Source organism: Lygodium microphyllum, chromosome 21 (genome assembly GCF_053477565.2).
Source record: "Lygodium microphyllum isolate KBCC chromosome 21, Lygodium_microphyllum_v1.1.10, whole genome shotgun sequence".
Classification (NCBI taxonomy): Eukaryota; Viridiplantae; Streptophyta; class Polypodiopsida; order Schizaeales; family Lygodiaceae; genus Lygodium; species Lygodium microphyllum.
The window spans coordinates 54097751-54121973 of NC_141155.1; the positions used below are offsets into that span (position 1 = coordinate 54097751).

The window sequence follows — 24223 nt, forward strand, 5'->3', positions numbered from 1 at the left end:
GATGCGGAAATACATAAAAATCATGTGTGAATGTCTTGTGTGATACATGAAAGGTGCAATGGGCTATAGTGTGGGAGTGATATACTTCTTTATTATCTCCAAATAATACAGAGACGGGAGTGGTTGTGCTTGTGGAAACACTTAAATGCTCTACTAAATTCTGGCTAATAGAGGATATGGTGCTATTTGAATGTAAATGTGCTTCATGGGGTGTTTCCAAGATCTGGACCAACATTGAACACACCATGCATCCGGAAGTTGCTAAAGCATGAATCTGTAGGGGATGCCCTTCCATATCAGCCACCCGCTTAGATGTTTTCCGAAAGTGCTGCTAAGGTTGCTGCATCAGCTAATTGGACTTGAACATTTTGTACTTGATGATTTGCTTGAAGTCATTTGACAGTGCTTGTGAATATGTTCATATTGGTTGTACTAGAAACATTTTGGGCAGCCTTGTGCATCCTGAGAACTGGCAGGTCACAACGATTATTGGCTTGAGCATTTTGGATGTTGATGTCCATGGAGGTAGGCTGATGATCAAACAATTGTCATGGAGGTAAGATGTTATTTTTTGCACTGTGTGTTATGCGTTTGTAATAAAGCATAAATGCCTTAGTCTAGGGTAAGTATAAAAGGTGGATGTGTAACATGTGTAGCATCTTTTTGCCATTTTACAAACATTACTTGTTTGAGGTCTCAACCTCCAACCATCTAAGAGGGTGAACACTCTTGGCCACCATAGCTTGGGGTGCATACCTTACTGCAGCCTCTCATCATTTGATTCTCAACCAACATTGGTAATACCATTTCTTGCCAAGCCACCTTGGCTATGGCTTCTTGGCATTTTATGTCTATTTCTTGTATTTTTAATTTAAAGCTTGCTGTGGAATTTAGCTTTATTACATTGGTATCAGAGCATGGACTTTGATCCATGGGAAGTATCATTTTCTTGGAGAATTTAGTCATTGGGATAGGAACCAGCTAACTGGAGCACCAAGATTTGGTCATAGGGTTTGGTACAATTCAAATTGTGACTAGTCAGAGTTCTCTGTAACAAGTCGGGACTAATTTTGAAGGCTTCTTGAAGAAGATCTTGAGGAAGATGGAGGATCTTGGCCGAAATAGCAGGATGTGGTCAAATGGAGGTCCATTTTGAAGGCTTTTGACCCTAACTGAAGTCTAAGTGGGGTTACAGTGGTTAAACTGAGATTACTTTTTGGGGACAGTTTCTCTCTCTTCTTCCTTTCAAGCTTCTCTCCAAGAATCCATGGAGTCAATTGCTGAAATCTTCTTCCAAGATCTGTTTCCCCCTGAATAGACATATAGCCCGATTCTTTGTGTCAAGAGCTTCAGATTGAGTAGCATTGTACTCACCTTTGATGATTGTGATAAGCCAGGATAGCAAGATGAATCAACACATTTTGCACTAATTTCCTGCTCATCTTCTCCACGGTTCCAGTAGTCAATGGCATTATCTATGGCTTGTACAATATATAATCATCAATCTCTAAGTCTCCATTCTAGTATACTCAACTGAAGCCTATCCTCTTGAGAATTCTTGAGCTCTTAAACCCTAGCTATGGCAGATTTTAGGATAGTAGTGATTTTCTTGGAATTTCTCAAAAAATCAAAGGGCTTTTACTCTAACAAGTATCATGGAGCTTCCTCAACACTCAAGGGACTGACATTGAAGCCTTCTTGGACATGAAGCTTCAAAATATGGTGGCTATGGAACAGGGCAACAAGCTTCAAGAATCCAATTCTTGGATTATCTTCTTCAATTTCATGGGGCTTTTGTTGTCTACAACCCTGGGAAGGTTCAATTGAAGGTATTCTTCAATGATTTAGTTTACATTAGAGGAATTCTTAAAGTTTCAAAGCATTTTCAGCCCTTTGTACATGGCAATGTCTGAAAATTCATGGAATCCATGATTTTAATGAGAAATTACACGCATAAAAGCTCAAAGGAGTTGCAGAGATGCAGTTGAGCTTGAGGGGGAGTGTTGAAATGACAAGATCAACACATGTGAACATTGATGATGGACCGCCTGGTTAGATGGGTCCACACGTCTACACTTAGCACATCCATGGTCATTATGACTCTCACATGGCCACTAACTCATTACTTATTATATTCAGGTTGTTACACATATTTACAGTTGGCATAATTATAGTGCCAGTCGACTAGTATAGTCGGTTATGCATTGTTTGACTTAGTAGGCCACTTTCCTTTATATTGTATCTTATCTATACTTTGTATACATTGTAAAGAGTGTGGAAGAAGAAGAAGAAACTAGCAAGAAAACGTTTTGGCCTCCATCTCTCTTCTTGTCTCTTGAGTGAGCTTCTCCTTGTGCATTCTGTGTGTGTTCAGTGCAGCATCTTGAGCAAATCCCCTCACCACGCCATTCTTGACATTCCCCCTATCCACATTGCAATTCATTTTTATGACTCTCAATGTGTTGCTCTCTCTCGAGATCCCTCCATCTCTCCTTTGTCTATAAAAGGATCTCTCCCCCGCCCTCCAATTCTAGTTTGTGATTTTTGTCTCGGACCTTCGGTATGGTTATCTCTCTCTCTCCTATTCCATTATTCTCCCCTCTCTCCCTCCCTCCCTCCCTCCCTCCCTCCCTCCCTCTTTCTCTCTCTCCCTTTCCCTCTCTATTCCATCCTAAGTTGTTTTCACCCCCCTCTCTAGGTGCATTCTTACTTGTCTCCTTCCCCCCCTCCCCCCTCTCTTTGTTTCTCTCTCTAAGTTTGTCTCAACTCGACTCTCTCTCCTTCTATGGCTCACTCACTCACACACTCTCTCTCCCTCTCTCTAACTCTCTCTCTCCCCCCTCTCTCTCTCTATAAAAGAGTTTATTGATTGGATTCATCCACTACTTTCCATCAGCATCAAAGAGGTAATTCTAGTACTTTCAGCTTCATCTCTCTTTTATCCAATTGTTGAACCAGTCCTATGGTTCATAAGAGAGATTAAGTATAGTAGAACCTCTTAATTCCTATTGAAGGCATGTAGAATTCAGCCCAAGGCCGATTATGATTGCTTGATGAGTTCTTTTCTGCCCATTCAAATTTTAAGCTCAATTGATTGCATAAATACTACTCAGTGCCTACTTGACTTGGATTTTTGTTGGATGGTTGAGCATTGATGCTATAGGACTGAAACAAAGATGAAAATGGCAAGTGGGAACATTGTAAAAGCAATGAGTCATTGCAAAAGGGTAATGCCCTATCCATAGCCCTTTTCAATTCAGTCATTTCTCAATACCCACTTGCATTTCATTAAAAGTTCAAAGGCTTTTTCACTCAATGCATAGCATCCTTATTTGATTATCCATTAGAATGTACTTGCCATGTTGGTTCTCGTGAGGAAAAGCAGATGCTAGGTGAGTCGAGAAAACAAAAGAGAGGTGACCTTCGCTTCCCGATTAAGACTCTAAAGGGGTGCACAACCCGGCTTGAGGTGGAACTTTGCACACCCCTCTTGTCTCGGAGCCCATGCTATTTTCAAATTTAGGTACAGGTACATTTCCATTATCAAAGTACAAGTACAACATTGATCAGCAGTAATTAGGGTTCCATAAGTGGTTGGTGATCCATTGGAAGAGGGGCAGAGCATCTCCTATTTTCAAGACACCTATAGGTGTTTGACAAATAAAACAATAGGTATATACCCATCTACAGGTTGTTCTTGAGCCCTAAAGGTTCCCATAACCCTTTCTTGGTTGCTACAGTGGTTTACAAGGGTTTCCTTCACCCAGGGTATTCCTATAGGGTCAAATAGGGTTCCCACAAGGTGTTAATAGGTTGCACGAATTCTCTAGACAGGTACACAATTCCTATTACAGAAAATTCTATCGTGATCTGATTTGGGATCTTAATATCTTGATTTGAAGAGGGGATCCTAAGCTCCGATTTAAATCAAAATTTTGTTGATCCGACATTGGGAGAAAAAGTTATGGCCAATTTACTGATAGGGGGTCTAGTGGACTGCACCTAAACAAGCTATCTGAAATACACTGTTTGAGTTCATTCTACCCATATACCATATTGCAAGCTGAGATATTACTAAATCTGGTATATCCCCATATAATAAGCTTTCCATAGATCTATTAAGCATTGGGATTGGTGCCATATTCAGAGAGAAACAAGGGGTTAAGTGACAAACTATCTATTACTACATCGCTGTTTCCTAATGACCAGGAATAAGAAGAAAGACCCTATTACTGAGGCATTGAATGATGAGACTTCCAAGAAGATCAAAATTACACAACTAAAACCCATAATGTTGATCAAGTAGATGAATAATTAAGCATTGGGATTGCTTATAGCACGCATCAAGGACAACAAGACATACATGAAGAGCATGCAGGGAATGATTATCTCTTACTGTCAAAAGAGCTAGGACATGTCAATGAAGGCATTTCTAAGGATTTGAAGGCTTTGAATGAAGGTTTAACTCATATGAATCAAGGTTTGTTGCAAGGGATGGCACAGGTAAACCAAGGAATCTCTGAATTGCAGCAAAGTGATAAATCCTTATTCCAAGAGCTCATCTCAGCCATCAAGGAAATCGGAAGCAAACCACAAAGAGAACCTCAAAATATTGAAGATTCCCATGCAATTCCCTTTGTTGGTAATCCTTCCCATCCAAGCAAAGAAAAGTCTTAGCCAGTATTGAACACTTTTGAAAGGGGAGAGCCATCTAGAGTCAGGGGCAACCATCATCCTTCACAAATTCATGGTATTCATACCCCAAGGCCTCAGTTTAGCAGTCCAAATGATAATCATAGACGTGAAGGGGAACATGACAATACTCGATGGGACAATGATTATCATGGATGTGACCTCTTCTACAAGAATTTTTATCATCGGCTCTCTTAAATGCACAAAAAGGAAATGTAGTCAACAATTAAGTTCATGAAGGTGGACGGCATGATGAGCGAAGATCAGCCCATGACATTCCAAGCCAAGAGCATGTTTCAAATGGACAACCCTTATCTCATTATTTTGGACCACCTACTTTTAAACAAAATTCATGGAATAAAGATTCATGGAGACAACAATCTCATGGGCAGCCATCTTACAATGAGAAATAATATAAAGAGAAGATCAATATCACTAATTTCAAAGGAGATAATGCTTCACCTTCGGAATGGGAGGAGTGGATCAATAAACTTGAATTGTACTTCATCCTTTAGCCTAGAAGTAAAGAGGCCAAAATTTATTTCGCGGCCCTTCATCTTGAAGGTTATGCCCATACTTGGTGGCGTTACATGCAAAAGATTGGGCAAAGTTAACTCTTGGAGGAGTTCAAGCAAGCAATAATTGATGTCTTTGTGTCTCCTTTGGAAAAAGAAAGGCTTCAAAGAAGATGGTATGTGTGCGCTCAAAGGGAAATGTCTGCTATAGAGACTATTCCAATGCCTACTTGAATCTTTCCATGTATGTTGAAGGTATTTCAGATTTTGCTAAGCTGTATAAATACATTTTTAGTCTTGACCATGCTCTATCATTAGAGGTGGGAGCTCAACAACCAAAAACATTACATGAGGCCATACAATTGGCTGAAAGATATTTTTTGAAGTACAAAAGGGATGCAAGAAATTTTCAGCAAAGAAGTATGGGCAATAATGCTTCCAATCAATCTACAAAGTATGGGCAAGTTTTCAGCCAATCAAGAGACTCTTTTAGATAAGAAAACAAAGGTTATAATAGTCCAAACAGTTATAACAGCAAAGTGCCAACATTTCCCAGTGTTTACGAATCTAAACAGAGTGAAAATTTTGTACAAAAACAAGGGAAAACTTTCAAAAATGTGGCTGAGACAAGAAGTACTTTTTCAAGAGCTGAAAATGCTCCTAAACTGCCCCAAAATAGTTCTAACAGCAACTTCCTTCCTCATGACAAGCTTCGGGAAATGCATGCAAAAGGATTATGCTTCAAGTGTGGGGAGAAGTGGTCACAAGATCATAAGCTGAAGTGTAAAGCTAAGAACTCAAAAATCAACATGGTGATCACTCAAGAAGTAGAAGTTGAAGAAGAAGAAGATCAAGAGGGAAATTTACTGCTGCATGTTGATGCATACCCAATGGTTGAACAGATTCATGAAGAGGAGCATGCCACCAACGAAGAATTCTATGATCCCATGGGTGGATTTCCTTTTGATCCAAGTGGTAATCATGATTCTCATGTTTCCTTGTATACCATCTCACATGTTGCATGGGCCGTTTGCAAAGGGGAAAATACACTTAGACTCAAAGATTTCATTAATGGCAAGGTTGCACATATTCTAGTGGATACGGGTAGCACTCATAGCTTCGTCAACACCAAATCTTTGAATGGGTTGCTGAAGTTGCTACCCATTGATATGGATTCTTCCTTGTGGATACAAGTTGCCAATGGTGCATATGAGTCTAGTAAAGAAGTGTGTCCATGTACTTCAATTGAGTTATCGCCCTCTTGCACAATAAAAGTGGACTTAATCACTTTGGATATGGGGCCTATTGACATTGTCATTGGTTGTAATTGGTTGAAAACACTTGGTAAATTTACCTTCGACTTGGAGCAAATGCTAATAGAATTTAATTGGCAAGGACAGCAGATAGAGTTGAAAGGCATAGACCACAAACAAATAGAACTCATCTCCATGAAGAAATTGCGAAAAGAAATCAATGCAAAGTCATGCATCTTCACTCTTTTTCTTGCAAAAGTAGATGAAGGATAATCAACAAATCAGCCATCTTCTTCTTCAAAGGAAAGGGATCCAAGATTAGAAGAGCTATTGGAGGAGTATAAGGATTTATTTCAGCCACTATCATCTTTACCTCCAAAGCGAGTGGTTGACCATCCTATTGACTTGTTGCCCAATACAAAACCCATCAACAAACCTCCCTATCGCTTGTCCAAGTTTGAAAGGGAAGAAGTGGAGTGTCAAGTCAAGGAATTGCTGCAAATGGGTTTAATCCAGCAAACTCAATTACCGTTTGCCTCTTCCATGCTCTTAGTAAAAAACAAGGATGGATCATTTCGCATATGTATTGATTATCGGGATTTGAACAAGTCAACAGTCAAGAATAGGTATCCTATTCCCCAAATTGATGATCTTTTGGATGAGCTTAAAGATGAAAAATCCTTCACCAAAATAGATCTTCGATCGGGTTATCATAAAATTCGAATGAAGGAAGGAGATGAGTTCAAAATAGCCTTTAGAACTGAAAGAGGGTTATACCACTTCTTGGTTATGCCATTTGGACTTTCCAATGCATCCGCTACTTTTCAAGCCCTCATGAATAAAATATTGTAGCCCTTTTTATTCAAAATAGTTCTTGTTTTCTTTGATGATATCCTAATCTATAATAAATCCAAGGATGAGTATTTGAAGTATATGAGAGAGGTCTTTGACACTTTACAAAGACACATACCCTTTGCCAAGATGACGAAGTGTTCTTTCATGGAAGATGAAGTTGAATACTTAGGTCATGTTGTGGAAGAACAAGGGATTAGAGTGGACCCCAATAAGGTAAAATGTGTCAAAGAATGGCCTACTCCTATGAATGCAACCTCTTTGAGAGAATTCCTTGGGTTGTTATCCTTCTATAGAAGGTTCATCAAGAATTATGCTCATGTGGTGGCTCCATTGACAGATAGGCTCAAAAAGGAAGCTTTCTTTTGGGACTCCATCACCGATCAAAGTTTCAATGAGTTGAAATCTCTTCTAATTTCAACACCTATCCTTGTATACGTGGATTTCTGTAAGGAGTTTATCATATGTGCAGATGCTAGTGGAAGAGGAATTGAGGCTTTTTTATGTCAAGATCATGGAGTCATAGCTTATGAGGGCCGAAAGCTTGATGACAAGGAGCATCAATTATATGTTTATGAGTAAGAGATGTTAGCAATATTTCATGTTATCAAAAAGTGGCATCATTACATTTATGACAGCCATTTCAAGGTTAAAAGCGATCATCGTGTGCTGAAATATTTTCTTTCACAACCAAGTTTATCTCACAAAGATGGTTAGCTACTCTTCAAGGATATGACTTTGAAATATCTTATATGGTTGGAAAAGATAATGTGGTGGCGGATGCCTTATCAAAAATGTGGGCATGTTCCATTTCTACCATTTCAACCTTGCATAAGGATTGGATCCATGATATTCAAGAGGAGTATTTGCTTGATGAGCAAGCATCAAAGATGATGAAGGAATTTTAGCAAGGCAAAGGAGAAGAGTATCCAAATTTCAAATGGCACAACGGTGTTTTATGGTATCGTGCTAGAGTATTCTGGACACCACAATCTTCTTTCAAAGACCATATCTTGCATGAGATGCACTCTTCACCCTTAGAGGGACACCATGAGTTGTTGTTCAAAATATTTGATAATATCTATAAGAGTTTTAATTGGAAGGGCATTTGGAGGGATGTTAAGGATTATGTTATGCAACGTCTTCCGTGTCAACAAAATAAAGATTCCTCTCTTCTACTCGGTAGTTTACTTTAGTCACTTTCTATTCCTCAAGGCAAGTGGACTGATATTACAATGGATTTTATTGTGGGCTTACCTACAACAAAGCATGGGTGGAATAGCATTTATGTGGTGGTGGACCGGTTGACTAAAGCAGCTCATTTTATCCCTACCAAGGCTCAATTTACAGCAAAGCAAGTGACTGAACAGTTCATGGAATGTGTTTTTAAGATTCATGGTATGCCATTGAAGATAGTATCTGATCGTGATACTAAGTTCATGGGAAGCTTTTGGAGGAGTTTTGGTGCATAAATCGAATGCCATATGCGCGAGCGCCGGAAGGTCCCCAAGAACAAAGAACTCTACTTTTTGCTCAAAATCCAAGAGAATAGACTTGCACGATATGAAGCAAGAAGACCAATTGGGTATAATCTCCCCTTACGTCTTGTATGAGCGCTCCACAAAGCATGTATTTAATATTTTATTAATCTCCAAGCTCAAAAATAGCCCAAATTTACAATTAGCATGCTTTAGCTTTTGTGTTTGCTTTTGTTTAAATAAAGAATAAAGCGGTTGGGCACCCCAAGAGTCGGTCTGTGCCCAAATACAATGACCAATAATGAATATTTAAATCATGTACCCATGAGCATACAAAATAATACATTTATGTCAAGTGCTTCAATAAATAAGTGCATCAAAATAAATATTGGCTCTACATCTAAGATGCGCGCCCATAAAAAATGATAATTTCTTCTAAATAACTTGAATACATACTATTGCCCAGTGCTTCCCAATGCCACCGCCGCATGCTTTATACATCAATTAAAGTATTCACAATTGTTAGAAAATAATAAAATTAAATCAACAAAAGTGAATACCTAGTAGTCTTCAGCTACAAAGTAAATAAATAGGTTGGAACTCTGTCCTAACCTTAATTTAATATGAGTGCGCACTCTAAACTCATAAAAGTCCATTAATTTAAATATGTATTTTGCAAAATCACCCGCTATGGAATCACCCACTTGCACATTAAATTAATGTGATGCCCGAAAAGGACAGATGTCCCCATCAACTTTTCGCACAAGGAATCCACCTTGTGTATGCGCCTCGACAAATAAATATGATTTTACGAAATCCATCGCAAAACCTCACGGAATCCACCGTGGAATATGTCTCCTGGCATCATACCCATTTGCAAATAACCTAGTCCAAAAATAATTGCAGAATCTAGAATCACGATTAGAAATAATAACTTTTGGTAAACCATGGTTAGTGAAAATAATTTTCAAAAACAATTGAGCAGCTTGAGATGCAGTTAATATTTTCTTGCATGGAATGAAATATGCCTGTTTGCTAAACCGATCTACAATAGTCCAAATCATATCATGATTAGCTTGAGTGTTAGGCAAACCAGTAATAAAATGCATTGAAATATATTCCCATGGTCTTTCAAGAATTGGTAAAGGCATTAACAAACCATACTGCTTACCATGGTGTCACTTAACTCTTTGACAAATTGAACACTCACATACAAAGTTAGAAACATCAAATTCCATCTGTGGTGGCCAATAAAAATCTTCAATCAATGTACATAAAGTAGAAATAATACGGCATGCTTTAGTAAATCAAAAGACTTTTGTTGATTTTCAAACCAATGATACACAATACCTTTCTTTAATAATTTTGTCAAAGATAATGCAAGCAATGAAAAATTTCTCACAAATTTTCTGTAAAAGCCAGCAAGATCTAAGAAAGAATGTAATTCATGCACATTTTTAGGTATCGGCCAATTCAAAATTGCTTCTATCTTTTTAGGGTCAACTTTAATACCTTCAGATGAAACAATATATCCTAAGTATTCAATTTGTGTTTGGAAAAATTCACTCTTTTCAGGATTATCATATAATTGATTCTCTTTCGGTAACTTGAAAACCAAAGATAAATGTTCATAATGCTTGTTCTCATTCTTGCTAAAAACCAATATGTCATGAAAGAAAACAATGACACAATGCTGATGCTTCAAAAATATGCGATTCATCATACGACTGAATGTGGCTGGTGTATTAGTTAAACCAAAAGGCATAACAAGGAATTCATAATGTCCAAATTAAGTTCTAAATGCAGTTTTGAAAATGCCAGATGTGTCCAGTCGTACTTGATGGTATCTAGATTTAAGCTCTATTTTGCTAAATATTGCAGCCCCTTGTAGTTTATCCATGAGGTTGTCTACCCTAGGGATCGGATATCGATTCTTGATAGTGATCTTATTTAGGGCACGATAATCAATGCACATCCTATAGGTATTTTTTTCTTTTTAACTAATAGGACATGTGCACCAAATGGAGAACTACTAGGCCTAATGAGTCCTCGGGTTAACAATTCTTTAACTTGAGTTTGAATTTCTTTTTGTTCAATTTGATTATGTCGATAAGGCGCTTTACATGGTGGTTGAGAACCTGGAATTAAGTCTATTTTATGATCTTCAGGACATGTGGGTGGTAAACTAGGTGGTAAGTCACAAGCAAAATAGTCTTTAAATTGTGAAAGAAATTGTGCGTGCCTAGGATGTATCTTATTTTCCTTAACTTCAATTTCATTCACCTAGATTAAGTAGGATTTGCTACCTTTTCTTAAGCACGTTTAGCCTGTGTATGGCTAAGCAATGAAAAAGTATCAAAAGTGTGCATACCATGCAATGTGATTTGTTTCCCATGAAAATAAATCTTCATTGAATACGTGGAATAATCTATATCGAGATTATACTGATGATGCGAAGGCATTCCTAAGATAATGTCACTAGATTGCAGAGGCACAACTAAGAAATTTCTACGTTCAACATAATCACCAATTGTAATTTCTAAGTCATGCACTTCTTGTGTTCCATTGTATCTAGTGCTTAAGAATGCAGCCTTCATGCGATAATGAGTAGAAACAGTATGTAAATTCAATTCTTTGACTAATTTTGTAGAAATAAAATCGTGTGTACTCCCATCATCATGTAAAACAATCTTTTCTTTACCATGCACAAGACATTTCATCGTTAAAATAAAGAATGGGCTTTGGTATACCTAGTAAAGTATCTAAAGTATAGCCATTATTGTCATCATCTTTCGTGAAATATGGCATTTATTCATGGTCTTCATCTTCAGTCGCTCCCAAATAGTTGATGTGAACAATTAGCTTTTTGGATTGACAATTCATCACTAGATGTCCAGGTTGATGGCATTTATAATAGACTATGGAATTGGCTTTAGAAATATTATTGGTAATAGCGGGAAATTTTGGAATGTTGGGATTTGGTTGAAGAGATGGCTTAGGATTTGGATTTGTGTTTGATGGTAAAGCAAGGGGTTGTGTCCAAGATTTACGGAATGAAGATGAAACAAAGCTATTTTGGTTGAATATTTGAAAGTTAGAATTGAATTACTTTGTACTGAAGTTACCATTGTTTGAGAATTGTTGTGGTTGCTTCTCTCATCCTCGAATTTTGTCTTTAGCATCATGGGCCAAGGAAATTGCATCTTGAGAGTCGTTGGCTTGAACATGTTTACTTCTGCATAGAAGTGACCAAGTAAACTAGACATAAACTTGCGCTTATGGGTTGCCTCAGGTACATCTTCGAGCATTCGAAGTTGCAATAAAGTATTCCAAAAATGCTTAGTATATTGTGAAATAGGCTCGTGATCTCTTTGTTGTAGAAGATCCCATTGTTTGATTACTTTTTTGTGGAATTGAGGTGGAGAAAATTCTGCAAAAATTTCTTTTTGAAAGTCTCCCAAGTAGTAGGACAATCAATGCTTTTGCGGACAACAATCCACCATAGGGATGCTCTGTCCACTAAATGATTAGTGACACACTTAATTTCGTCTTTTTTGGCATACTATTTTTCATGGAAATAATCATCAAACTGACTGATAAAAGCAAGTACAGTCTTTCCATCATGTAACCCATTGAAAGTACGAAATTTGATTTTTTTAAAACTTATCTTGGCTTCTTTCCGAATAGATTGTGCTTCAAGTGTCGCATTGATTGTACGTTGTATAATATCTTCAGATTGTAGTCGTTGAAAAACTGGCCAATTGAACTTGCAAAGTTTGACATGCTCTTCATTCCTCTTGAAGGTGCATCATAATTAGGTCCAGTTTTTGTTCCATCATTGGTTTCGGTAGATCACCTTCGGCCATAGAATCTTCAATATTTTGATCAGGCATCTTGCAAAATTTCAAACAACCTCACACACTCGAGGTCCTGTTAGTGGGATTAGTGTAGCTTAAGGTCAGGTTTACAAGGCTTGCTTTAAAAAAAAAACAGGGCTTTTTAACAATCTTGCTTCTCCACGGTTATGAAAATTGATGTCGGCCTTCTTCCAAGCGGATTCGTCTTCCCTATAATCTGAGTGTGATTATTTGATTGCAAGAATTCGTCTTTGTCACAATATAGGTGTGAACAGGGGCTAGCAGAGAGGTTAAAAACTAGCTCGAGAGTTATTATGTGTGAACTCTTGCTATGGGAGAGATTAGAGCTTTGGAGAGTTTAAGCTTAAAATCTTAAAAGGTTTTAAGCTTGGTTTTTCTAAAAGCTTTAATCAAAAAGTTTTTGCCCGAATCAAAATGACCAGGACAAGAGGACGTCGACGCCAAATTCGGTGCCGTTCCACACATCTTGCCGCCATCGTTCGAATGAATTTAAAAAGGTAAGATTTTAAAGCTTAAAAAATAAACTTATTAAGCTTGAGTAATTATAATTGACACTCTATTTGTTTGAGAAGAATAAGACTTAGCAAAGGAACTTCTCGGGTGATCCTTCACCTCCAGAGAGTGGTCCCTTGTGATCCGACAAAGTAGCAGGGGGTTCTTTACTGCCAGGAACGCATTGGTATTGACGGATTGTCGCGAGATTGACTGTAGAGCTTGATCATTCCAAGAGCTTTGCCTTTGCACGAGATGGTAAGCGATTGGAAGCCCTTGATCTCAGCTTCTCTCTGATACCACTGGTGCACAAATCGGATGCCGTATGCGTACGTAGTGAGCATTGGAAGGTCCCCAAGAACAAAGAACTCTACTTTTTGCTCAAAATCCAAGAGTATTGACTTGCACGACATGAAGCAAGAAGACTAATTGGGTACAATCTCCCCCATGCCTTGTGTGAGTGCTCCACAAAGCATGTATTTAATATTTCATTCATCTCCAAGCTCAAAAATAGCCCAAATTTACAATTAGCATGCTTTAGCTTTTGTGTTTACTTTTTTCCAAATAAAGAATAAAGCTGCTGGGTACCCGAGAGTTGGGCTGTGCCCAAATACAATGACCAATAATGAATATTTAAATCGTGCATCCATGCACATATAAAATAATAAATATATGTCAAGCGCTTCAATAAATAAGTGCATCAAAATAAATATTGGCGCCACGCCTAAGACACGCACCCATAAAAAATGATAATTTCTTCTAAATAGCTTGAATGCACGCTATTGCCCAATGCTTCCCACTGCCACCCCTACCTACTCTACACATTAATTGAAGCATTCACAATTGTTTAAAAATAATAAAATTAAACTGACAAAAGTGAATATCTAGCAGACTTCAGCTATAAAATAAATAAACAGGTTAAAACTCTATTCTAACCTTAATTTAATACGAGTGCGCACTCTAAACTCTTAAACATCCATTAATTTAAATATGTATTTTATGGAATCACGCGCTATGGAATCATCCACTTACACATTAAATTAACGTGATGGCCAAAAAGGACAGGCGTCCTCATTGACTTTTCGCACAAGGAATCCACATTGTGTATGAGCCCCGACAAATAAATATACTTTTACGGAATCCACCGCAAAACCTCACGGAATCCACCATGGAATATGCCTCCTGGCATTAAGTTTATTCACTTCTATGGAAATTTTTTTGACTCCTAGCATAGCATATCATCCCCAAACCGATGGCCAAACGGAGCATGTCAATAAATGGTTGGAAGTCTATCTTCGTTATTTTTGCCATGACACTCAAGCTTTGTGGGATCATTGGTTACATCTTGCTGAATTCTGTTATAATAATACTCATCATATGAGCATTGGCATGTCACCATTCGTAGCACTATCGGAGGGGTTTTTGTCGAAAGGTCGAATCCACCGGGGATCAGAAGTAGAAGGAAGTAGAGATAGGAGATGGAAGAGAAGATAGAGAATACCCAAGTGGTAAACACGACAAAAACAAATCACAATGAATTGAAACAATATGTATTGAAAGAACCTGGAATCTTTGCTCTACTCAGAAGCAATCTCCAGGCATTAGTTCTCCTAGAGCTCCTTTGTAGACCAAAAACATGGATCACAAAAATCAGCTCTTTCTCTACTACCCAAAACCCAAATCTGATGGCTCCGTTGGCTTCGAAAGGGGGATAAAACCGCAGGACACCTGATCACGGATCTCCCAGATCACTCCTTCTTCTTTCAGTTCAATTTGCAGTTTTCAGCTTATTTACAGTGATCGCGACGCGTGCGATTTCGTCAATCTGTCCTTCTTGTGAAAATCCCCTAACTGGCTGAAAAAGCAACTGGCTTTTTGCATGCCATCCTAATTTAGAAGCTTTTTCTAACTTTTTTGGATTTTTACAATAATAATATCAAAAATAGACTAAAATTATCCAAAAATCTAGTATTTTCGGATAATTCATGCAACTCGCACTAGTACTAATGGCTCAGATCACATTGACTCTCTAGATCAATAGAGAAGTCGGATGATGATGCATTCCATACATTTTCACACTATGTGCTCATAACATCATGACAACCACCCCCTCTGAACCTGCACATCCTCCGGTATGTGCCAAAATCCTAGTTGTCACCAGATTCTGAGTCCTCCTCATCGTCTACAACCATATCCTTTACTTCTTCATCCTTCCATATCTTCCTGGCTAGCCCCTGTATCATGGCCACTATTTTCTTCCAATTCTGGCAACTTATAAGCAGTAGATTCCCGTCTTTTGAATAATTTGATTCTTTTCCCTGCTACCCAAAGTTTTATGGCTGTTCCATCTAGCTCATTTAATGCATAAGTAGCATTATCAAACACCTGTCTTATCACATAGGGTCCAAACCATCTCTTGGAAACTTTACGCATGGCACTATGCTAGTTATCTAAACTGCTATCATAAACCAATACCCAATCCCCATATTGTATGGTTCTTGGTCTCAGTCTATGTCTTTTGTCAAACCGTTTCTTGTTCTGTATCCTTGCTGCCCTTAACTTTGTAGTTGCTACCTCTATGTCTTCTGACTTTCTTTCCAACTGTCTAATCCGTAAGGCCAACAGCTCCTCTCGATTCAACTCCTCCTCCCAAGGTAACACACTCCATGTGACAGTCATCTCCTCTATCGACATGATAGGTTTTTGACCATACATCAATTCTGCACGCATATATCCTATAACAACACTATGAGTTGTTTTGTCAGCCCACAAAGCATAAGGGAGCAATCGTGGCCACTCTTTTATCTTCTCTCCACATGCTTTTGCCAATGCCTTCACAATAGGTGGATGACTTCTTTCACTTTTTCCATTTACTTCAGGGTTATAGGCTGAAGTTAAAGCAAGCTTTATCCCCAACCGTGCAAAGAAATCATGAGCTTCATCTGCATCCAACTCACCCCTATTTGCTGTAATTTTTTCCACACAGCCATATCGATAAAAGATCTCTTCTAAGAGAAAAGTACATATGGCATTTGTCATCTTAGTACGTAGAGCTCTCCCTTCCACTTGATTAGTCAAGTCTTCATGAGCAAGCACAAGATACCTCATTTGCCAAAGACCTGTAGGCATTGTGACCAAATCCACCACCCACTTAAAATGAAGAGACAATGGATATGTGGGTTGCAATCCATCCCGATGTCTCACAGTTGAATACATTTGACATGTCATACATGTTTCCACAAAGTGAGCAACATCCTTATACATACCTTGCCACCAATATATTTCTTTGATCTTTGTAAAAGTACCCCAAACACCTCTATGACCAGCCCACAAACTTTCATGAAATTCTTGCATTACTTTTACTTGTGAAGCTCTGTCACCCAAAACTCGCAATGGCATACTCTGTTTCTTTTTAGCATGTTTCCATAAGTATCCATCTTTTAAGAAAAATCCATAGGCTTTCCTCTTGATCTTCTTAAACTCCTCGTCTGACCATTCATATCTCTTTGTTAATGTATTGAGATATTGACCAATTCTCAGCCACTCTCCTGCATATTTGTCTTCCAGAAACACTTTTGCAAAAGATGCTAAACATCGAAAGTGTCTTCTCTTTGTTGTCCAAGCTTCTGTTAATGTTGTAGCAACACTTTGCATTACTGAATTCACTCTTGCAACATCATTTTCAGCCATAAGAAAGTCATCTTCTTCCTCCTCATCCATCATCCCATCTTCATTCTCATAACGTGCTCGAGATAACATGTCTGCCACTGGGTTATCTCTTCCTGCAATATGCTGAAATTCAGGGCTCAAAGATTTGATGTATGCAATTCACCGGAGCATAGCAATATTTGGGGTAGCACAACTAGTAATCATACCCAATACTGGCAAACAATCAGTCTCAATGACTACATGAGCAAGCATAAAATACTCCTTATCACATTTAAGGACTGTCACAATTCCCCATAATTCTCTTTTTACCTGTGGATATCTTCTCTGTCGTTCAGTCAATACTTTTTCACCAAAGCGTATTGCATACCTTTCCCCTTATCATCTTGCCCAATTGCCCATCCAATCCCGATTGGGTTTGTATCAATAGCAATAATGATAGGCTTTCCATGTGAATAGTCAGCCTTTCTCAACGTAGGAGCAGATTTTAAGAGTTGCTTCAATTTCTTCATTGCTTTCTGATGCTTTCTTTCCCAATAAAATTTTTGACCTTTCCGTAGAAGCTGATAAAGAACATCGGCTACATGTGCAAAGTGAGGAATCCATATCAAATAGAACACACATGCACCCAAGAATCTACGCACCTCTGATACATTCGTGCATATATCTTGCATTCTATCAATCCCATCTATTTTTACTGGTGATGGCCTTTGCCCATAAGGCCCACACATATGCCCAACAATCAAAACCTCCTCAACTCCAAAGTCAGCCAGAAAGAGTTAAATGCACCTCTTCTAGATGTGTCAAAATCCTCTCACAATCCACAATATGATCTACAACAAACTGTCTACATCCATGAGCATCCATCTCTTCATTCTTTTCATCCACTGCACACCCTTTGATTGGAACATCATCCAAGAAGGGCATAGTCAATTGTGGTATAAAATCCATGAGTACCCTATTCATAGCATTTGTCATGTGTGCCACCGAGTTTGTTGCACCCTGTGGGAGAGTACACATCCGTACTAACCCCAAAGGAGTTTTCATTGTTGTGATATCACTACTTTCAATTGCAAGATAAAACTGCTCATACCGCGTAAAAATCACCCAAAGAATAGATCGCTCTGCGTGCAAAAGCCTCTGCAAATTCATCAACCACAAGACCTGCACCCACATTTCTTATGGTCACTTTATTGACTAGTTGCATGTCTTGAATAAATCTCAAAGCCCCATTCTTTTTGGACACAGTAAACCAATGATTTGAGTACGGGGCTGAAGAAGGCTCCAAGATCTTCATGCGAATCTTTTCATTTAGCAAATCCATCAGCTTTGGCAAGTAAGCTTTAGGCACTGGAATAGACCTCAAGTTCCATGGTACATGTGGCATAGTAAATATGACCATAAGAGAGACAACATTTGGATCCACACAACCTATTTCACTTGGTTGAAATGCAAATGCCTTCCCATGTCTAGCCAACATCTGCATAAAACAGTTTCTCTCAGCAGGGAAAAGAAACCCTTTTGAACCAACTTTCAATTCCTATAATGTTTCAGATATAAACTGATAAAGCTCTTTTAGGCCGGGATGGCTTGTGATAAAGCATAAATGCCTAGTATAAATGCGTTAGTCTAGGGTAAGTATAAAAGGTGGAGGTGTAACATGTGTAGCATCTTTTTTCCATTTTACAAACATTACTTATTTGAGATCTCAACCTCCCACCATCTAAGAGGGTGAATACTCTTGGCTACTATAGCTTGGGGTGCATATCTTACTGTAGCCTCTCATCATTTGATTCTCAACCAACATTGGTAATACCATTTCTTGCCAAGCCACCTTGGCTATGGCTTCTTGGCATTTTATGTTTATTTCTTGTTTTTTTCAGTTTAAAGCTTGCTATGGAATTTAGCTTTATTATAGCTTTCAATTCATTGTGCAATCTGGATTACTGCATGAAAGGAATTCCGAGCCTTGTTCGCAAATCTAGTGGGACAGATCACGGTGAAGGCGAGGCCAAAGGAACAACAACTTCATTTCTTCAGACATGGTGGGATCAGCATGCTATAATAGTTGATTTAGCTTAAATGCAAATTGTGCTACTGGTTCGAATTGCTGTTGCATCAATGTTTTTAATTGCTAGAGAGTAGTTTGTGTGACATTGTGATTAGCAAAATTTTGAATTAACAGAGATCTTTGATTTACCCAATCTATTTTGATAGCATCCTCTTGTTGTTGGACAAACCACGTGGCGGCTATGCCTTCGAGCATAATGTGGGCCTCTATTGCTTTGTGGGTATCAGGCCATTGCTGATAGCTAACAACGTTCTCAAAATGATCAACCATGTCAAAACATCTTCTATATGAAGGCTAAAAAATGCTTTGGGATGCACCTTGCGGTCATGCTTATATGTGTGGGAGCCTTTCGGTGGATAGATAATTGAGAAGGGCTTGATTAGTATTGTTGATTTGAGCCACCATACTAGACACATCTTGGAACATTTGTTCCATTGGATTTGCATGGGAAAACTCCAAATTCAATGAGGCATCCTCATAAGGAGGGCTCTGGGGTGAAATTGGGTGACTCATGTGGGCAGAGCAGTGGCGAAAGATGACCCGATTTAGTCTGTGTAAAGTAGCGGATAGCGTGATGAATAGAGAACTGCTACGTGAGTTAGGGGAGAATTGCTCGCCGCCTCCACCAATGTGGTGTGCGCAACTGACCCTTATTCTAGGCGTCCTCTTCTCTCTTTATTCCCATTTGGTCATACATCAAGAATGTCTCCACAATTGAACTGCTGAGGCCGTTTTGGGAGTTATACCTACGTGGCAAGGTCTAATTCTATAGCTTAGTTGGCATTACATCATGGGCTTGGGCTAGGCTCGACCCTATGGTCATTACTCTCTCTCTCTCTCTCTCTCTCTATATATATATATATATATATATATATATATATATATATATATATATATATATATATATATATATATATATTACCATATTAAAAAACTTGGGATTCTTCCAATTCTTAATTTTGTATATACTAGAAAAGCAGCAATCGATAAATATGTCTATATATTTATCAAAACCCTATAATATAACCTATCATTAAAAAGCACACAAAAAATGGAATCTAATGAGGCATCAAGCTCATGCTTTTAGGAACATGCGTTTTGCCAGTTTGATGTCCCGCTACAATACTCTATGTATATATTTTAATTTTAATTTTGATAAACAAACACAAGAGTCCAATTTTCATTTAATTTAAAGTTTCAATTTCAAAAATTAACAATAAAAGAGGGATAGCATTGTTTACCATAATTCATGTTCAGATCGAAACTGTAAATTTGTATCGCTTATGCATTGGAACCTCCGCAATACTATGCAGAATAGAAACAATGAGAGCACCGAGAGCAATCACAAGTGCAAGGAAGCGAGTGCCAAATGTGAGAGAGAGAGAGAGAGAGAGAGAGAGAGAGAGAGAGAGAGAGAGAGAGAGAGAGAGAGAGAGAGAGAGAGAGAGAGAGAGAGAGAGAGAGAGAGAGATGATTTTGAGTATGTATATATAAATCTCGTTGGCCAAAAACAGATCAATTTCTAGTCGTTGCGCACACACATCACTTAAGCAACGTTCATCATCGCTTATGCAAATTTTGTTGTCGCTTAAGAGATGACCAATTTTTATAAGCAATTTTATACTAACATCGATGCTAAAGGGTCGCTAGGTGCCTCGCTAAAGTTCTTGCATATGCAATGGACAATAATGATGTCACCTGCGACGCAGTGTGTGGCATCGCTTTACGACACGTAAGCATTGCTACTAGAGATGTCGTTGTACACCGAATGGCAAGTAGTGCTAAACTACACAACTGGTTTGGAGGGTCAGTTTATGTAGCTTCCACAGAAGCCACATTTTGATGCTGCAGTGCACATTATGCTATGTTAAGCTCATATTGGACTATGCCTTATTCTATGCTGCATGTATACCATTGGACTTGCATGGTTACATAGATGCAGATTGGGCTAGTAGTATATTAGATAAGAGATCTATCGGTGGTTTTATGTTTTCCTTTGGTAGTGTTATTATTACTTGGAGCAATAAGAAACAATTGATAGTTACCTTGTCTAGTACAGAGGTAGAGTATAGAGGTGTTGCAATTGTAGCATGTGAAGTAGCTTGGTTACACAAACTACTTGGTGGTTTAGGAAAGCAAGTGGATAAGAAGGTCATCATCTACTATGACAACCTTAGTAGTATTTAATTGGCTAGGAACCTTCTGTATCATGTGTACACCAAATGCATAGGGGTCCATTACCATTTCATTCACGAGCGGGTTTTGGTAGGTGATATTGACTTGGTTTACGCTATCAGAGAGGATCAAGCTACTGCCATTTTCACCAAGGCCTTGGGAGCTAAGAAGCTTAAACACTTCAAGACTATTCTTACTTAGTGACCACATGGATGGGGAGTATTGAGGTATTGAGCTCTACATGAGTTGGCATCCACTACGTGCCTTGGTGATGATATTATTCATTGGCGAGTTAGGTGACATGCATGAGAGTATGCAAATGATTCTACAGTTGGACTACACCCACGTAGTCCATCCTTGGTTATGGCACATTCATTGTGCTACTTGTTCTTTCCTTAGAGGATTCATACTTAGTGACCACGTGCACATATGTTGTGGTACTTTTATATTAGTCTATTATCATATTGTAGACTTAGTTTTTCTTGTGTGGAAGAAGAAGGAAGAAGATTTTAGCCCTATTTTTCTTTGTTCTCAAGTCTCCATTGCTTTTATGTGTGTACTCTTGGATTCTTCACCTCTCCCCTCTTACTTATTTTTAAGATATCCCATCTCCACCCTATTATTGGAAGGATATATATTAATCATTACTAGATCCTCATCATGAATCCTAATTTTTATCCCAATACATTCTCCTTCTCTAGTCATGATCCAAGACTTCAGATTAAGAAAATATTTGCAAAAAAGAATAACACTAGCTCTCTCCATGCATGGCGCTGTCAAAGCATTTTTGCAAAAACTAGAAACCCCTAGAAAAACTATAGATAGGTTTGATTTTTTAAAGCTTTTTAGAGGTTTGTGTGGCTGTTTGTTTTGTCATTTTGTAGTTGGATTTTACATGTTTGTCTAGCTTAGGATTTGTTTTTGTTATTTTTGTTTGATTTTATGAGTGTGGAAACTTTATAGCTTTGGTCAAGATTGGAGTTTTTTTGGACGGGTTGGAGTTGGAAGTTGCTAAACATCGTGAAACATGTATATTTTATTGTCATTAAGATTCTTGCACATCACAGGGGTTATGGGTTCATAGAGTACTTAACCTTGCATTTGTTCTATGCATTGCACTCAGGGGTCGTATCTTAATCTTAGCAGATACTTCCATGGGTTGGGTTGATGTATGTTTTGCACCATCGTTAAGCACTAGCACTGCATGAGGCCTACTATAGCTATATGCCATAAATCTTAGTTGCACGTATACTTGAACTTGAGAGAGCACCTTCATTGTGCACACATTGTTTTTTACACACACGAAGGTTGGGATTCTCATCATTGAGTTAAGAACCTCTAGTTGAGTGGGAAAGGTGGTTGGGTGAGTTTGAGGGTCGTGAAGGACATTGGCTGTTGTGAGATGGGTTGTTTTCTTGGTCATTATCTTGAGGACTATATTTTTATTGAGTGATTGTGAGATTTTGGGAGGGTGGAGTGGAGTATAGCATTAGTGAGGTTAAGGAATTAATTTAAACAAGGAATTGTGTTTACATGTTGCATGACACACGAGCACATGTAGATAGGCTAGGCACTCTATTTTCCAAGTGCATCCATTTCTTTGTGTAGAGCATAGCTTGTTTGGTTGCATAGTATGGATTTGACGTTGCATATTTTCTCAAATCATTTTTGATTGGGCACGAAGTTCTATTTAAAAGAATATTCTTGGTAGGACACTTTGCATTGCGACAAAACATGTAGGTCCGAAGAAAACAAAATGTTTCTGAAGGCTCGAAGATTAAAGGAAAGGCATATGTTCCAAAGTGAGTTTATGCTGTTCTTTGATGAAGTATCATTATTTAGTTAATGTGGCAAGATTTGGCAGCTCAAATTTGATATTGGACTAATCAATGCCATGAATATGGATCAATTGCAGGCATCATCAAAATTGCAATTGTCATGGATTAGAATTGTTCAAACATTTGGTTCAAGAGCATTATTTTTCATGGAACTCTGATTTCACTCCCATGATTTTATCTTATAAATCATAGTCCTATCCCATAGAATGCATGCCCATCTTTCACCTTTAGGGTTAACTAGGAAAGAGGCACACAAAAAACTTTACCAAGACAAGTAGTGATCTCTCTAATGTGTGCATAGAAATTGCATGGAGCCTCGAGAATGACACCCAAACTAAGCATTGAGATAGCAATATTTCTTAGGGAGAAAACCCCATTGACCACGATATTGTGTGAACTAGGTTACCTTTGAAGCGCAAGGTACCATGTGGACATAAGGAGGTTTTGTTCAACAGAAAAGAAATCAACAAACATTTTCTTGATTCTTTGTAAGGAAAGAGCCACAAGGGCCTTATGGATTCTTTGTAAGGAAAGAGCCATATGGGCTTTATGGATTCTAGCATTTCCATGTTCGGTCTCAACATTTCTCTTTTGATTAGCTTATTCAATGTCTTGCATAACCACTTCACTAAGTTTTTCTAGTTGGTAGAAGTCATGATCCATTCTATCACCACTATTTTGCGCCTTCTTGTTGTAACTTGCATCAACATCCCCTTGTTCTACCTCATTCAGGCCTCATTTGGCACCTCTTCAGGCTTGCATGGAGAGATGCCATCTTTGCTAGATAGGGTGGTGGTGTATTAACTGGAGTTATTGCCCTTTATTTCATTAACTATTACATGTCCCTATTTCACACCACTTGTCCTCTCTTGCGTGGCTCCTCAATTTGCAATGTTTTAGAATTTTTGCAAGACCATAGAGATCATTTATGATACAAGCTTAAGATTCAATCACATATAAACTAACAATGGAGATAGAGTGGCGTTATTATTTTTAGCAAGCACAATGAAGAAATAGATTTTATGATTGCTTTAAGTAGAGACGAGTAGTTAAGATGGTTTAATAAAGGGTATGCCTCTATAGAAAACTTGTAGGGTAAAGAGGCCTATATAGTGACAATTGAGAGGTCCCCAATATAGCCTTATTTCCTTTATAATTGAACCTTATATATCATACTATACTAAAATTTTAAAAATCAAATATATATGAAGTTTTTTAAAATCAAATAGTTGTAGTCCTAAACAAAATAGTGTCAATAAGGGGCCAATATAGTGACACTTACAAACATACTATTTGAAGGTTTTAAAAAATAA

The 24223-nt window shown here is 38.1% G+C and overlaps 1 pseudogene; it reads right to left on the reverse strand.

The window, feature by feature from the left end:
* The window catches only part of LOC148018015 (uncharacterized), a 149589-nt pseudogene that overhangs the window by 10706 nt on the left and 114660 nt on the right, over positions 1-24223 (reverse strand).